This window comes from Loxodonta africana, chromosome 11, assembly GCF_030014295.1.
Source record: "Loxodonta africana isolate mLoxAfr1 chromosome 11, mLoxAfr1.hap2, whole genome shotgun sequence".
NCBI classification, from domain to species: Eukaryota; Metazoa; Chordata; class Mammalia; order Proboscidea; family Elephantidae; genus Loxodonta; species Loxodonta africana.
The window spans coordinates 52,048,400-52,061,255 of record NC_087352.1 but is presented as its reverse complement, the minus strand read 5'-3'; the positions used below and the strand labels follow the sequence as shown (position 1 = coordinate 52,061,255).

At 39.9% G+C, this 12,856-nt stretch overlaps 1 protein-coding gene across 18 annotated transcripts in view; it reads right to left on the bottom strand.

The window, feature by feature from the left end:
* Nucleotides 1-12,856, bottom strand: part of TCF4 (transcription factor 4) — a 392,330-nt gene that overhangs the window by 19,030 nt on the left and 360,444 nt on the right. The gene's annotated exons all lie outside the window — the stretch shown is intronic.

Sequence of the window (12,856 nt, the reverse complement as noted above, 5' to 3'; positions counted from 1 at the left end):
AGGTCTAAGATCCCTACCATGTCCTTCCACGTCCTTCAAGTGGATACCGTGAGGCCCTGCCCATTCCCTCCTATTTTTAAATTCCTCAAGCTGAATCTTCCCTTCCTTACTCACAGGCTCTCATCTGCTATGCTCACTTCCCCATCACCAAGGCTTCAACAAAGCTTTCTCTGCTCTGCCTCCTCATGGCTTGCAGACCATTTCTCTCTGAGCCCCACACATTCCCTTACTCTACCCTCTCCAGGTTGGTGTGGCCCCACTTCCTCATCACCATGCTGTGCCTGGATAGGGATCTCCCCTGACTATTCATCGTTCTTGTTAGGTGCCGTACCATCCAGACCATTCATTACTAACCAAAACAACAAAAACAAAACACTTGCCACTGGGTCAACTCTGACTCATGGCGACTCCATGTGTGTCAGAGTAGAACTTTGTTCCATAGGGTTTTCAATGGCTGATTTTTTTCAGAAGTAGATTGCCAGGTCTTTCTTCCAAGGCTCCTCTGGGTGGACTCAAACCTCCAAACTTCTGGTGAGCAGCCCAGCATGTTTACTATTTGCACCACCCAAGGACTCCCTGCATTATGGACACCACCCTTGACGTGTACTCAAGGGCATTTTTTAATAAGGCAGGGCAAATGCCAATGATTTTGCTATGCTGCCTTTCATATTAAGCCTAGGCTGACACCTGTCTTGGGTTGTGAGCTTCTCAAGGACAGTGACTGGGTGTGGAAATCACTCTATATTATTGTAATATTAGATGCAATTTGATGCTTCCTAAATAGTCGATGGAGCCCTGGTGGTGCAGTAGTTAAGAGCTCAGCTGCTAACCAAAAGGTGAGCAGTTCAAATCCACCAGCTGCTCCTTGGAAGCCCTATGAGGCAGTTCTACTCTGTCCTACAGAGTTGCTATGAGTCAGAATCGACTTAACGGCAACGAGTTTTTTGGTTTAAATAGTCAATGATTACACAAATACCATGTATTTTTTGAGTCTACTTCTGAAATCTAAAATATTTTTATATTACCAAATACACATTTAGCATGTTTCTACAAAATAATAAACACTCCATTTAATTCAACAAATGTCCTCTGAATGTCTATTACATGTAAGACATTATTTAGGCCTTTGCAGTAAAAAATAATAAATGATAGGTTGTGAAAGATGGGTAGAATTTTTATCTATGTTATCCAAAAATAAAAAATAAAAAACTGACACTGATATTAAAGACTAATTAACTAATACTTCAACTTTAAAAGTTTCTATTATTATATTAAGCTGCTTTATTTAGACATCATACACACACACACACACACACGCAAAGAAGCAAGCAGTTAAGGACTGCGTGTTAACACATGTTTTCGTATTGTCAGGCTACATATTTCTGACAAAAAGCAGATTTTTCTAAAGCCCTTTAAAAACCTCAACTGCTTCGCTACAAAGTGAACAACATAGGGCATTTTGGACACAAATCGTACCTCACTGTATGTGAGTATTATTGGCCCAAATGATTCACTCTTATTTAACTGCAATGAAGTCTTTCATCTCCCAGCTATATAATAATAGTTTCCATATGACCAGTGGCTCTGCTATAAATAAGATCAAAAGCAAAAGAAAGGATTTAATAAAAGAAAATGACATTAAAAAGTAGCATTAAATCAGAAAAAAATAGCAATATTGATCTTTTTTGGGGGGGGGATAAAACTGCATAGAGTTTGAAGCAGCTTTCCCAATATCTCATGAAAAGCCATTTTACAAGCAGTGAGCATGTGCAAAATCCATTTGTGCGTGCCTGAGAATGGCAGAGATTAAGTTTAGGGGGTGGGAAGGGGAATGTGAGGGGCTGGGGGAGACCACCACATTCTGAGTTGGGCTGGAGAATAGGGAAGGGAAGAAACAGCTAGTTAGCTCCACGCTGCAAAGAATTCAATGGAATGTGTTGATGGCGACCATCCATCCATTTCTCTGCCCTCCTCTGTTCTGTTTAGTGGAGAGAGACTTGTTGGTAAGCCAGAGTTTCTCAGGGAATCATAACATTGCTCAACTCGAGTACATGAGTTCTGAGAAAGGAAGTTTTTCTTGGCAACGTACAGTGACTTGATATGAAGAGCCAACTTCCCAAACAAATTTTCTTCTAGTTCTTAAAAAAAAAAAAGAAATACAATGTTAATCTCTATTCTCCACTGGATAAACAGCTGCTAATAACCTCCAGCTCCCAGGGGAGACTTGCTTCCTTTCATCTTCGGACTGGTGGATACCTGACGTGCACTGGACTTTAGTGATTCCACATGTTTCTTGCTTTGCTTTTGCAAAGCTGCTCCAGTATTGGTTTTTGCCAGGACAGTTCTCATCTCCCCTTCCCTTAGATTGCACCCATTAACTCGGAGGATATATTCACTGATAGTACTTACTTATTTGAAATACCAGTACTTTTATGGTTGGTGTGTTTAAAAAGGAAATCCAAGTATTTCTCATCTCTACAAGAGGCAAAGCCTTGGACCCTTGGATTCAAAGCCCCTTTAGAGGAATGGCCATTTTGATTTCTTTCATACTGAGCTACTTATTCACTCAAGAGCTGGCTATGTCCAAAGATACTCAATATCTAATAATATTGCTGATACCATTACTTGTATCTGTTTGTATCCCATAGAAATGAGCAAACGTCAATGCTTTTTCCTCTCATAGGAAGTAGCCTGCAGAGGATTACAAAGCTAGCTGGTCCCCAGATCCTTTCTCACTTGTTCCCGAGCACCTGCTCTCACGTGTGACCTCAGTTCTACACCTCAAGACCCAGACATTTCACAAAACAGCTTTTTAAACAAAAACCAGCTGTTTCCCATCTAGACTATAGGGGGAAAAAGTTGGGCAGCTTACAGAAACATTACCCAGAGACTACCATTCTCCAATAACTTTCACACACTTTCAGCCCCAAAAGAGCCCCGTCCATGTGCAGGAGCCAAGGCGAAGGCAAATGCAAAATTAAAATGTGGAAACCCTATACTGCAGTTTTGAACAGTATGTCCAATTAACCGCTTTAAAATGAATGTGGCCATTGTATTGGGACAATGCCTCCCCAAAGAATTGTCATTTAACTCATATTTGACAGATATTTTGGTTCAACTCAACTTTATAGGTCTAAGTTGATTTATGGATATAGTGGAAGCTATAATTATGCATGACTGTGAGTCAACCAATTAGGTACAAGCCTCAAGTTATAGAAAATGGGATGCTACAGTTTATTTCAGGTTTTCACTCCGAAAGCCGCTTTGCCTAACCCCTCTCCTTATTATCAACCCATTTTACACTTCTGTTTTCTAAGCAATTAAGACACTTTAGATGTGAAAAATTTACAGCCACAGTAAAAGTTAAAACAACACAACAGCCACAGATTTTGAAAAATATAAAATGGCAAAGGCCTAATCTTAGCTTTTAAACAGTGCCAAGTTGCTCCAGTATTTTCTGTTTTGGTATGAATGACATAACTGAATTACTTCATGAGCTGCTACTTTAATTCCTAAGGGTGGAAAATTCCATGAGTTAATTTAATTTGGATGTAAAAAAATACATGAAAACTTGCTCTTCCTGTGGGCTCTCCTGTGAAATAAGTGGGCCAATTGTTGGAGTGCTGGGCTGCGGAGGAAGGGCTTTGCACCCGAAGCAGCTACAGTGGGGGAGTCCCTGGGTGGAGCAAATGGTTAACTCACCCGTTTGTTAACTGAAAGGCTGGAAGTTCAAGGCCACCCAGAGATCCCTAGAAAGACAGGGTTAGCAATCTACTTCCCCAAAATCTGCCATTGAAAACCCTATGAGCACAGTTTTGAATTGTGCCCCCCAAAATATGTGTCAACTTGACTAGGCCATGATTCCCAGTATTGTGTGATTATCCTCATTTTGTGATGCGTTGTAAATCCTAATCTCTGCCTGTGGTTAATGAGGAAGGATTGGGCTATGTTTGTTATGTTAATGAGGCAGGATTAGGGTGGGCTGTATCTTAAATCACTACCCTTACTCAAGTTACTACCCTTACTCAGGTCACAGCCTTGATCTAATGCAAGGGGAGTTTTCCTGGGGTGTGGCCTGCATCACCTCTTACGTTACAAGAGATAAAAGGAGAGAAAAGCTAATGGAGAGAGGCGAACCTCCTACCACCAAAAAAGAAGAGCCAGGAGCAGAGTACATCCTTTGGACCCACGGTCCCTGCACTGAGAAACTCATAGACCCAGGGGAACACTGATGACAAGGATCTTCCCCAGAGTCAACAGAAAGAGAAGGCCTTCCCCTAGAGCTGGTGCCTGGAATTTGAACTTATATCCTCCTGAACTGTGAGAGAATAAATTTCCATTGTTAAAGCCATCCACTTGTGTTATTTCTGTTATAGCAGCACTAGATGACTAAGACATACTCTGACATACCTGGGGTTGTCATGAGCCGAAACCAACTTGATGGCAACTGGTACCGGTAGCCATTATTGGTGCCATGCAAGGGCTCAGCATATCAGCTTTTTTTTTTTTTGCTTCTATTTGGGCACAGAAGATCCTCAATTTTCCTGGTACTTCTTAAAATTATGCTTATCCTATGGCTCTGTAATGCCTTTTTGATCCTGCCTCTAACTGCTGAAATCCTGTGCAGACTCTAAGATGAACCCAATGAGACCTTATCCATGGGGCTTTCCCTCTCTGTCCCCTAAGATAGAAAAATGCTCACTCTTCTCTGAATCTCTTCTTAGGTCACTTAATAAATCCACCCTGCATTATAGTTAAGTATACACTTATGTTATCAGCCTACCAGGGTAAAACGCTTTTAAGGTCAGAGACCTTCTCTCGCATATTTATTTATCTGCACCAGCCTCTGAGGCACAGCAGATATAGAATGAGTAAATGAACAGGTGTATATTTTCTAATATATATTTAGAATACATACTATACACACTTTTCTTTCAGAAAAGCCTGCTTCCTTGAAAAAATAAAGGTGATATTGTATTTTTTAAGCACAGCGTTATGCCTATTCCAAATTACAGACAGTTTAGCATTGTCCTTGCACCCAGTAAGAGTTCAATAAGCAATATGATGACAACCATGCTAGTAAGAGTCTACCTGCTTTTTCCTCCATTATTTCAGAAGAAAACAAAGTAAAAATATGAGGTCATGCAGTCTGTTTTAAATATATGTATGTATGTATGTGTGTGTGTGTGTGTGTGTGTGTGTGTGTGTGTATACATATACACGCACATTTTAAAAGTGGGAAAGACAACCAGTATTTAAAGTTCATGAAACTAGGATCCTAAACAGATATTTTAGGAAAGAAAAAATATTAGAGAACTAGAATTTGCTTGACCTAGGAACACAGAGAAGAACTTGGATTAGATGATCCAGGGGAGACTGACTGAAGGGTTTCTAGGTTATAGGGCACAAATTTGAATAAAATAGGGAGTGTAAAACAAAGAAGGGGACACACTTAATTTGAACCTCCTGCAGCTAGACCAGGGTACACACTGTGTCCTCACCACTTGTTTTAGCTTAAGTGGCCACACTGTGATGGCTGTATCCAAAGCCTTTTGACTTTTGTTTAATACAGAAATACCAAGTGGTGATCTCAAGGATTCTGAAGCTGTTGCAATCAATCCACGGTTAAAGAAATTTCTTCAAGTCTTTTTTTTCTCTTTCTCCTTTTGTCTTCAGGTTTTCTTAAAATAAAGTACCATACTGATATAAAGATTTGCAATTGACATTGCTAACCTGCTCTCAGATATATTTGATAATTGTGGAGATTAGGAGAGATGGTGGAACATTAGAGATAGGCAAATATGCTAATTAAAAAAAATACCTACAGAATGACGATGTTGACTAAGATCGTGGGTAAAATTCTATAATACGCTACTTGAAAGACAGTTTAGAAGTGCTTAGAACAGAGGCAATGACCTCTCAGGTTGGTTTTACCAAGAACAAGTCTTTCTAGACCAACCTCATTTCTTCTTTTGTGAGAATGCTGCAGAACTAGGCTCTCGTGATAATGTTATCAGAAAAGGCGGACCACATGAGAGTAAAAAGGGCAGGTGTAACTGGTTGAAATATTAAATGCAAACAAGCGACAATGCAAGTGTAGAGAGGCTGTCTCTACAGTGTTGAGTCCTTAGCTTTCTGCTCTGTATCCTCTCTTGGTCAATATTTTTATTAATGGCTTTGATATGGGCATCAATGGCAACTATCACATCTGGGAATGACAAAGTTAGCAGAGATATGTGACTGAAATAGGACCTTTAGACTGGAAACAGACTGAAAGCTACAATATGAAATTCAAAGGGGCTGTATAAATTTTTGTAAAAGTACAACCAGAAGTGCACAAAGACAGGTTGGGAGTCATGTGGTTTTTGAGTTTCAGCTACTTACAAGTTCAATAATTGTCAGCAGCATGGTGATGCCATTAAAAATAGCTAATAAAATCTTGCTGGGGTGGTTGGAATGAAGGTACAGTGCACTGAATGGGGGAAGTGATAGCTCCACCTTAGTCCACCCTGATGATACCTTGTGCATTGTGTTCAGTTTGAGATTCCACACATTAAGGTGTCCTTGGGGCAGGATGGGGGCGCATCCTGGATAAGCTGGGGAGAATGCATTAGAAAGCCATATAGCGCATGAGGAAGATTCAAAAAAAAATTTTTTAGGTGAAATAGCTAAACATATCGTAGATGTTTAGCCTAGAGAAAAAGAAAAATACTGAGTAGACTGTCTTTAAGTAACTGAAAAGTTTTTATAATTGTTTCTGAGTTGGGGTGGACACAACTCTAAGGTGCCTATCTGGGTGGCACAAAAGGTCCGCACTCGACTACTAACCTAAGGTTTGGTGGTTTGAGCCCACTCAGCAGCATGGTGGAAGAAAGGCCTGGCCATCTGCTTCTGTAAACACTACTGCCAAGAAAACCCCATGGAGCAGTTCTACTCTGTAACACTTGGGGTCGCCATGAGTCAGAATCGACTTGATGGTAATGAGTTTTCAGTGAGGGGTAACTCTAACAGGCAGAAAAATTGAGGACTGCATGGAGATGTAAATTTAGGCTGGACAAAAGAAAACATTTTCTAACATCTGACAGAAATGGGATTTTGGCCTTTTGGCTACTCACCCTTGGAGGAAGGAGTCTGGGAGAAGCTTGTTTACCACTTCGCAGAGAATTTATAGTGAGGATTTAGATAAAGATGAGCTCTACCATCAGTGGTTTTGACATGTGTCCTACACCCCCCACCTGAGGGTTGTAGTAAGGGGCTTCAGGGAGGCTGTAGAGGGGTTTAATGGGTGGAGAGTTTAACAGAGCTCCTCTGCCTCTGCCTTGACTAGAGCAACTCTAAGGAGATTGTTATTGTTCTAGGTGCTGTCCAGTCTATTTTTGACTCATAGCGACCCCATGTGACAGAGTAGAGCTACTCCATAGGCTCTTCTTGGCTGGAATCTTTACGGGAGCAGATTGCCAAGTCTTTCCCCCTTGGAGTCTCTAGGTGGGTTTGAACCACCAGCCTTGGGTTAGCGGCCAAGTGCTTAGCCATTATGCTACCAAGCAACAGCATGATCCTTCCCTCCTGGACAACAGAGTTGGGTCCCCTGCTCACTTATGCACCAGAATGAAGCAATCTGTTTTTACAATGTGTCCTTTTCCATCAGGCTGTGAACCCCTTAAGAGTAGGGACCATGTCTTAGCATATAGCCTGGTACTTAGTAACCAGTTGATAAAGGTTTTTGAAATAAATCAATGGACTTCAAGCAAAAAGGATCTGGGAACTACGCAAATATTATGTATTAATAGTATGGAGATTTTTAGCTAAAAAATTCCACTGTTGCTGATGCAACGGCGAAATAATCAGAATGACATACAGAGTCACATGAAGACATTTTTTTTTATGTGGATTTTAATTCAGTTAAAATGGGATATTAGGTCATTTAAAATGCTTTCTTTTCAGGGCTCATCTGTGGATCTGAACACTAAATGAGTAACAGAGAATTACGTTCAGAAAATTGCCATTTCAGTAATTTATAAGAAATCTAATGATTTCATATCAGGATTAACCATGGGGAAACTGGGGGCACAGACATGATTATATCTGGGAAACAGTTTCTAACTAGGTTACTGACAAACCCAGTTTGGTTCCTTTACCTCCCACATTCAGAAATGCCTACGTTCATTCCATTAGCCAAGTGGGTGGTTATGGTAAGGAAAATAACTTAATAATTTAACGTTTACTACTCAAGGACCCTTAGAAGGAGAGTTCACACCTCTTGCCACTTAGCACAAACATGCTGAATGAAGAATAAATGTTTAGACAATGTGAGTCTTAATCTGAGTATGATATCATATTGGAGGGAAAGTTCTTCGCCTCTACATTTAGAAAGAGAGCTGCACTGGAAAGTTGGCCAAGAGATACCTGAAAATGCCTTCCACCAACCACCATTTATCGAGATTTGAAAATCACAAGCTCTTATCACCTAAATTTAATTCTTAAAAAGGTGTACTTTTAGATTGTCTTTGGGGGAGTGTAAAATGGTAGTAAAACAGATCATGGCATTTGGAGTCAATGTACTCAAGCTTAAATCTAGCCACATGCCTTGAAGTTAAATGTCAAATATCCTAAGCTTCATTTTACTAACACCTAACATAGCCACGGTGCCCTGGTGGCACAGTGGTTAAGTGTTTGGCTGCTAACCAAAAGGTCAGAAGTTCAAATCCACCAGCCGCACCTTGGAAACTATGGGATAGTTCTACTCTGTCCTATAGGGTCACTATGAGTCGGAGTTGACTTGATGGCAATGGGTTTGGTTTTTTTTAGGTAAGATAAAGAGCCAATGGTATGATTCAAGTGAAGTCCCTGCGTGGTGCCAATGGTTAACATGCTTGGCTGCTACCTGAAAGGTTGAAGAGTTAAGTCCACCCAGAGGCATTTGGAGGAAAAGTCTGGCAATCTGCTTCTGAAAATTCAGTCACCGAAAATCTTGTGGAATACAGTTCTATTCTGATACACATGTGGTCACCATGAGTCAGAGTCAACGCGGTGGTAACTGGTCTTTATGATTTAAGTGCTATGGCTGTAGAGAAGAAAATGACTATTGTAGGTGGAGTAGCAAGGAAAGGCTTCCTGGAAGAAGCAAAATTTGAGTTAAGAGGTTTGAGAATGGGTAGGAATTAGAGGATGGAGAGGAGTGGAGAGGAGAGTTCAAGGCAGACAGATACAGAAGTGCCTAACGAGAACATACAGGGCAAATTCTGGTAATAAGCACAGACTGGTCTTGCAGGAGATGATATTACATATGGGAATAACTAAACATAAGGCCTTTGGTAAATGGTAAACCAAAACCAAAAAGCACACCCTTTGCCGTCGAGTCTATTCCAACTCATAGCAACCCTACAGGACAGAGTAGAACTGCCCCATATGGTTTCCAAGGAGCAGCTGGTAGATTCGAACTTCTGAACTTTCGGTTAATAGCCTGAGCTCTTAACCACTGCACCACTAGGGCCCCCTGGTACATGGTAATGGGTCACAAATGCTGGGCTAAAGAATTGGTCTCTACTTTGTAGATAATGGAATGGCAGTAAAGGTTTCTGTGCAGGAAAGTAACATGGCCAAATAATATAGTCTAGAAAGCCTGCAAGTATACAATGTTCACTCTAGTGTTATGAACCGTGCTGTTGGGAAAAAATCTCTTTCATTATACTAATACTTAGTAAATCACTGAAGACCTACTTCAGAACTCCAAGGAAAACATTTTATGAATCAAAAGCTAAGTACAATATGTTAGCAATTAAATGAGATAACATAATCGCCGAGGCAGAACCACAGTTTTCCCCACAAGTTCAAGCTGCTGCAGAAAGAAATGCTTATATCATCTTCCAAGTTATCGAGCCATTGTGTTTTGATTTTTGGAAGACAAGCAGAGAGGAGAGAGAAGATGGAGGTCACGAGGATTCAAAGCTGTCGATTCTTTAATCAGAAAGAATTATTAAGGAGTGTTATAAAGGAGATTTGCTAAAAACAAAACCAGCCCAAGGAGGGCTCTCAAGTTACTGCAACTTGCTTTCACTCCAGAACAACAACTGAAGGTGTGTAGTTGGAAAAGGTACTCCCACCAGTGCGCTCTGTCGAAGTTTCCGGGGCATATACCTCCCACTGCTACTTTATTTACTGCAGCTGGTCAACGTTTTATAGCCTGTTTCATGTATTAAAATTCAAATGTGGAAAACATTACCAGTATCCTCCTTGAATTTTTTTGTTGTTGGGGGACGGAGGTGGTTTTTTTTTTTTTTTCCCCCTCTCCCCTTCAACTTCCTTTTTATTGTGGAATGTATCAAATGGTCAAAGGCTAACTTCAGACTGACTAAATGGAAAAACTATTCCCTTTGTTCTTAGGCTTTTGTTTTAAAATTCATACCAGTTTGCACAACGAAAGGAATGCCAATCCAATCTCTTCTGCACACGTCAGAGGTAAAGACTGAGGAACTCAAGAGTCTGAGGACTCACTGCACGGTGTTTCAGGGCAAAGGATGAACACTGCAAAAGCCTATTGGGTTTGTGGGGCAGCAGCTTGTCAATACGCCACACTTTTGGAGTTTGCTATTATCTGTTTAGCTCTATGTGGATTGAATGTGGCTGTCCTAGATTGAATTGTAAATGTCTGCGGAGGAGTGAACAGGAACTTTTCCTCATCAGCAAAATTAGCAACTTTATTGCTTCTGCATATATGTTGCCCACCCCCACCCCCAAAATCAAGTCAAATGTGTTTCTGTTTAATATTGTCTGATTATCGCCTTTTGCTATTACTCTGTTCCTCTCCCTTGCTCTTCCACCTGGGTCAGTCCACTCCCTGCTACCCTAAATACTCAAAAAGGAGTCTATTCTTCTCTTCCCATCCCAACACTGAATCACACTCAAAACAGAGGCAATTCAAAGGTCAAACCATTCCAAAAAGCATCTATGTATACATAGTTTAATATTTTAAAGAACCACTTAACCTACATCTGTTATTTAAGAGCAAACTTTACATATTTATGGAAAAAACTGTCTCTGAAGCAATGCCCTGGGTGCATGCTGCATCATTTAACATATGCAAAATGAACACAGCTAGAGAAATTAAACTATTTTTCTCTTGATTGAGAGCAGATATACAGAAACGGTTATAAGTCACAGATCCAGCTTTTAATAAAGCCAGATTTCTTAATTAAAAGCAGTATTGTTTAAACATTGTAGTTAAAAAAAAAAAAGCGCTGTACAAACTGAAATCTCATACTATATGCATCCCAAGTGTATTTAACACATTACCTGAGGCCAAGCTAAATTAAAATCTAGACTTTCCTTTTGTAAACTCTTAGCAACTGCCATGAACAGACAAACAATTTTAGTCAATGATGAATTTTTAGGGTAGAGGTCAAAGGAAAGGAAAAAAAGAAAAATAGATTTTGCTTTGGTATTCAAAAATATCTTTCCACATTTCAGAAGTGAGTTCATTGCTTCTATTTATAAACCAGTATTTTTGGTTTCAAATTGGTTGTGGGTTTCAATAATACAGCACTAGACATGGTGCTTTTAATCTTAGTCTTTTATTAAGAGAAATTAAAAGAAGGGCAGAAGGATACCATTGAGCAGCAATCTCAAGATAACTTATACTTATTCTGAATTCTCCTTTTGGAACCATCTTTAAACCTGAGATGCTATAGCGACAATGGAGAACGGGCCTTCATCCAAGCAACTTTTTTGAAGAATCTATAAGACACAAAAGGAGCCCTGGCGGCACAGTGGTTAAGCCCTCAGCTGCTAAGCAAAAGGCTGGCCGTTCAAATCCACCCAGCAGTTCCCCAGGGGAAAAGCCCTGGTGATCTGCTCTCATAAAGATTACAGCCAAGAAAACCCTACGGGGGAAGTTCTACTTTGTCATACAGGGTCACTATGAGTCAAAAATCAACTTGATGGCTAACAAGAACAAACATGAGATACAAAACAGGATACTAAGGTGTTTGCTGGCGAGGCAGAAGTGTTTAAAAAGAAATACACAGAATCACTCCCATTGCCATCGAGTAAATTACTAGTAAAGTTAAATTCCCCCCATATGTCATCACTCCATTAACTGTCACCACTTACTACTTTGTTAAAGAGGTTCTCCAAATCTTCACCATCACTAAAAAAAGGATGTTCTCCAAAAGTAATGGAAAAAACTTAAATCCCAATTGTAATACAGACAAATTTACTTAAATATTATTAAAGACTTATTCATAAATAGGTAGTGGCAAAACTATGGTATACAGTAAAACATGTCTCTCACTATGTATTTACACAGGCAAACATATATTTCTATCTCCCATATTCAGAATCAAAAGACACTGAATGGCTTCATTAATAAATAAGACAAAATTCCATTCATGTTCAAAATGCCAACACTGTAACATGAGCATAATTTGAGTCCTTTAACAGAAGTCACCAAGATGAATAATTAAAAACGCCAGCAATGACCCAGCAATTCACTCCTAGGTATATAACCAAGTGAAATGAAACCTCTGTTCACACAAAAACTTGTACTTGAATGCTCATATCAGCATTATTCCTAATAAACCAACGAGTGGAAACAACCCACATATCCATCGCCTGATGAATGGAGAAACATAATGGGGTATATTCATACAATGACGGGTTACCTGACAATAAAAAGGAATAAAGCTCTGATATATGGTAGAACATGGACATAAGCCTTGAAAACAGTGAAGGGACCAGTCACAAAAGACCACAATTGTACAATTCCATTTACATGAAACGTGGAAATGGGGACTAACAGCTAATGGGATTATTTGGGGAGGGGGAGAAAAATGTTCTAAAATTAGACCCTATGAATAGA